Genomic DNA, 5,600 nt, shown 5'->3' on the forward strand with positions numbered 1-5,600 from the left:
AATTCTATTAATTGCATAGTTTTAGTGAACTTCTTTACTTGGAATCATTCTGTTTTTAAAAAAAGCATGAACTACTTATGTAAAAACCATTCTAGCTTCAATACTTCTAGAGTTAATTTTAAAAATAAAACATTTGCACTTTTTGTCTTTTTTGAATTATAGTACTTACGTGAGTCCAACAAAGCATTTCATCCAATTAGTATTACAGAAATTGGATTAAGTTTTGAAAGACTCACATGATTTAGAAATAGTACATTAACAGCCATTTTGAAGTAGAATGTATGGATTTTGGCAAAAGCATGGAGCAGAATGTTCAGATAAAGCCTTCAGGTCAGAGCTTGCCTTTTATTTGATCTAATAGCATTTACATATGAACAAATATTCTGACTTTTAATTTTCTACTATATATAATTTTTATATTTATAATTTTATTTTACATTAATAATCATTTAACATACAATATTATGTATTTCTGTACATATACATATACACACATGCATACTATAGAAGGTAGAGAATGCCTTCAGATTACACCACTGCTTGGAGCAGTTATCCACATGTTTTGGCAAGCATGTGAAATTAAAAGTTCGAGAGTCATATCGACTTGTACCAAGCAAGATTGGGAAGAGAGGCCCCTTGGTCTTGTAAACTTTATATGACCCAGCACAGGGGAAGGCCAGGGCCAAGTAGTGGGAGTGGGTGGGTAGGGGAGCAGGGGTAGGGGGGTATAGGGAACTTTCAGGATAGCATTTGAAATGTAAATAAAGAAAATAATAATAAAAAAATTAAAAAAAAATGTTCTCTAAAGTAAACTCACAACTCAAAAAAAAAAAAAAAAAAAAATAGAAAACCACTGAAATGCAGCAGTGTATCGACAGGGTGAGATTCTCTGTAAGATGGCCTTATAAGGCCATTGCAAAAACCATGTTAGTGTAGTCTAAACTTTAACGAAGACCTAGTTATGTTGCACAATTCCAGGACTGTGGAACAGCCACTTAGAGGAACTTCAGGAATGGAGTAGAACAAGCCCAAGAAAAAGAATATGTTATTAATGTCAGAACTTGGGAGACAGAACTCCCAGTCTGTTAGAGCCAAGAAGATAACCCCAACACAAGCTCCTTATGCCAGACAAGAAGCTTCACGGTTTATTTGCAATCTGATCCTACTTTACTCTTTCATTCCTTTCTTGTGATCAAAAAAGGGTGAACTCCATGATAATGAATTCACCTTTTAAGTGACACACACACACACACACACACACACACACACACAATATGACTCAGGAAAGACTTTCTTTCAACTTTGACATTATTGGGATGTTGTGATTTTGGACAATCCAAGTATGGACATTCTATAATTTACAAATAATGGACTTGTGACGGTTTTCACTATCAACTTGAGTAGATTTTGAGTCACTTAAGGAACATATCTCTGGAGATGTCTGTGGGAAAACTGTCAGAGAAATTTAACTAAGAATAAAAGACCCTCTGGGAATCTGAGTAGTTCCATCCCAGGGGCTGAAGTCCTAAACTGAATAAAACGTAAAGAAACGAGAAAGCAAGGTGAACAGCACCATTTTCTCTGTGTCCATTGACTGCAGATGGGATGTGACCCATTTCCTGGCACTTTCACCACGAAGCCTTTATGACTATGAAGGAATATCATTTTTCAAACTGCTAAGATAAACATGTTTTCCTTATTAGATATTTTTAGGAAAATTAATAAAGTAAATATAAAAGTTCTGAAGCATTTCTTTAAAAAATTATGATCGATAAGCGAATCAGTAGATTCAACAGCTAAAGAAGAATTTATTTTGACAATATCACAAACAGGAGAAATACACAAACTAGCAGCAAAACTTCGTGCCATATTCTTTATTTGCTTTTGAAGTACACAATAGATGTCCTTACCAGCTCAGATTCTGTTGACAGTGAAGGGAATTTGAATAGCCTGGCACATGAAACTGCCTAGGTTTCTACTGGAAGTTAAAGTGCTACATGACTATTACCTGCCCGTGCTGGTAACAATTAGTGTTTTGCCCAAACAATTCACAACCCAACTTTTGACGGTTGATGTTAATTCTTCATATGACAAAAAGGTGCCAGAATTCTTATGTTCCCTGTCTATTCTTTCATTTAAAAGGTAGAAAAATCACCAAAATTGGTGCCAATGAAATTTCATTGAATGTGCTTGGATAACTTCTTTCTTAGACAAAGGACCATCTGAAGGGGAGGGTGATTTTTCATCACTTTGTTTTGATATTGTAACCTTAAGCTGTGCTAGTCAGCTTTTCTCTTGCTTTCAGAACACTGAAAAAGAGCAAGAAAGTTCTAGAGAAATTAAGTCGGGCCCGCGGTGGCCTTGAAACCTCCTCTGCCTGTAATGCTCCTTAGATGAGAAAACCTTTGAAAGCCATTTTAGACCCAGTCTTTGTTAGTTAGCATCCTGACTGATAAGTAATTTGGAAATGCGAAGTGGGTTGGTGTAATTAAGAGATCCTAAAATAAGGAACTGGTGGGGGAGGATTTAAAATTGAGAAACTTAACTAATCCAGGCTGCAAAAGTTGAGGGGCTTAATGAAGCAGTGACCTTTTGATTAGTTTCCTGATACATCTCAAGATACTAAATAGCCCTTGAATTTGCAGCGTTATAGAAAACAGAGAATACTGGTATTTTCTTTGTGTTTCTTTCCACTTTCTGTTGGATTCTATAGAACAGTTAACCCTTATCTGGAGTCACCTGGTCTAATGAAGTGTATCCATTGTAACCTCTTATCATAATATCCAGCGATTTAGTAGTCTGAACTTATAGTAGGACTATAAACTAACTGTGCCATTCATGTGGTTATGGTAATTTCCATATTTGGAAGGTTCAAAACAGTAATTTTTAAAAAAACAATAGTGTTTTTCCAATGCCTATTCATACTAGGAAATCTGAACTTGGCCACCCTCTAGGGATTCCTCAAAATGATTTCATTTTGCAAAATGATACCACTTGGTTATTTGCTTTGTCTTGTTTTTCAGTTTCAAAATGAATTTTCTTGAGGTTCAGCAACCACTTGTGTCAGAACACAAAAGTGAGAGAATGATTTTAATGAAATTATAGCAATTGAAGCTTCTAATTTAGTCTCCTCATTTGCCACACCTCTGAGCTTTTGTCACTTGAACTCATTAGAGGAGCAAAAGTCATATATTTTTTGAAAGGGACAGGCCTGTTGCACACCCAGACTACTGTAGAAGACAGCACTGCACATCATTATTCAGTTAATTTGGGGCTATAAAAATTGCCTTTTAGCCAATGAGATGTAAGTAAATTTAAATTATATCCTTTTGTAGCCAGTCATCAAATGTGCTATGCCTTCTTCAAGCCTAGGTTCTATTCATGTGGCTAAGGCTCTTCCAGGATGCTGATATGGTTCACAGAACAGCAAGGTCCTTGAAACTCTATTACAAGAGAGTCCAGAGAACAAGGTAGTCAACAACTGAAATTTTAGCCGGGCGGTAGTGGTGCATGCCTTTAATCCCAGCACTTGGGAGGCAGAGACAGGCAGATTTCTGAGTTCGAGGCCAGCCTGGTCTACAAAGGATTTGGTTGATTTTATAAACCCTTCTCCTTAAGTAAAATTATTTATTCTTTCCCTATTACTGGGTTCACATCTTTTCCAAGATGCTGGTGAATTTCAAACTCCATGTAGTACTTCTACATTTGGCTTTCTTTGCTAGCCTTGTAAAATTTGATTTTCCTTTCTGCTACTTCAAGATGGATTCATTTCTCCCATCACCATGTTGATTCTCTTGCTAACTGTTATCATTCAATGCTCATGAAGTAAATAAATTTATAAGTGATTACATTTTAATAAATATTGTATTATGAAGATTATCAGTCATCTCAAATGAACTAAAGGCTTAGCAAATAAAACATTTCAATAGAAATTTAATATCCATCTTCATGCTTCGCCTTTCAGCTGAGGAGATTCAACAATTTTTCTAACACATGTTTTTGAAAACCATATTTCAGAACTTAACCCAGAAATCAGTAGAGAGTACAACAGATATACCTTCTCTGAAGGGACCGAGGCCCTGGGATTTATAGTAATTATAAGACTACTCATCCTCACAGTCATAAAATGAATATCTGCTGCTGCTGAAATTCATACTTTATACTGCAGTTTAATGCTACCCACCTCTTGAACTTAGGTTATTAAGATACAATTCTGCCATTGACTTTTTTGAGCGTGGGGTTGCAGAGAATAAGGGATGTTTTCAAGAGACAGGCTGTATGTAATCTAAGCTGTCTAGAAGCTTGTTTAGAAGTGTAGGTAGTCAAACTTGTAGTCTTCTTGATTTGCCTCCTAAATATTGAGATTACAGGTATGCACTACCTGTAAAAAGCCCTCATAGGGCTTTTTCTGAAATAGCTATTTCAGATTTCCAATTGTTAAAGAATTAAACAAGAAGTGGATCATGGTAAAGACAGCAGGACATTACAGAACACGTTTGAACCACACAAAGACTATGAGCTACATCTATCAGACACAAAAAATGAAAATGGAATATTATAAATTACAGATGAACCAAATAAATAAAAATGTTTGGATTTAAAAAAATTCTTTGATCTTGGAAAAAATATTGAAATAATGCCAGTCAGAGCCTTAGGGTGGTTCTTAGCATTTTTTTTTGAATAGTGTGAATGGGGACATGTGTAAAAACATCCTGGTAGTGTGGTGCTACAGTCTCTATTGGATTCTTATGCAGGCTGACATGAAAGTTACCATTAATTGCTTAAGGGCTCTATAACCCTTTTATTGCATTTATTGAAAGGAGTGTTTGAGAAATGCCTATCTAACTCTAGTGAGCTGAGTAGGTTAAATAAAGCTTAAACAATGCTTTCCCATCTCAAGCTTCTAAGTTACTCGGCAGTTTTTGCATCAGAGTGAGACCCCAGAGAAAAGAGTCAACAAAACTAAGCCATAAAAATCAGGAAGGCATTGAATGTTTAGATTCAGGACTAGACCCAGGGAAAATAGAATGCAGACCTTTAAAATAAATACTTTCTGCCACGATGCAAAACCAATTTACAAACATTTTGATGAGGTTGCAGAAGAGGGACATTGTGAAAATTTTAGGCGGGAGGAATGACCTTACAAAGTGGTATAATTAATTGTTTCTATTAAAATTATTGATGTTTTATTGTTAGTCTGATGCACTTCTTCTTTGCAAAGATCTTAAAGTATTTGCAAATTACTTACACTTACCTATCTATTTGTACTCTAAACCTTCTTCTGAAACTGAAGCTTTTCCCAATCCACTTCCACCTAATGAGGACTGAGAGGTTGAATCTTCAGTACTTTATGCCAAATCTGCATTCCTCTTCATCATATTGCTTTCTTAAAAGAATCCAGCCTGTCTCATAAAAAACATCCCTTATCTAAAATGGAAGCCATTTTAGAAGCTTGGATACCTAACTCAAGAGGCAAAACTTTAATAGAATCAAGTAGATATTTTCTAATGGCAAAGTAAAACTACACTAAAATTTTTCTAGAATTTTCTACAGAAAAATTTTCAAGTAACAATAACTTGATAATCAAACAACACTTGAAC

The sequence above is a fragment of the Mus pahari genome, chromosome 8 (genome assembly GCF_900095145.1).
Source record: "Mus pahari chromosome 8, PAHARI_EIJ_v1.1, whole genome shotgun sequence".
Taxonomy (NCBI): Eukaryota; Metazoa; Chordata; class Mammalia; order Rodentia; family Muridae; genus Mus; species Mus pahari.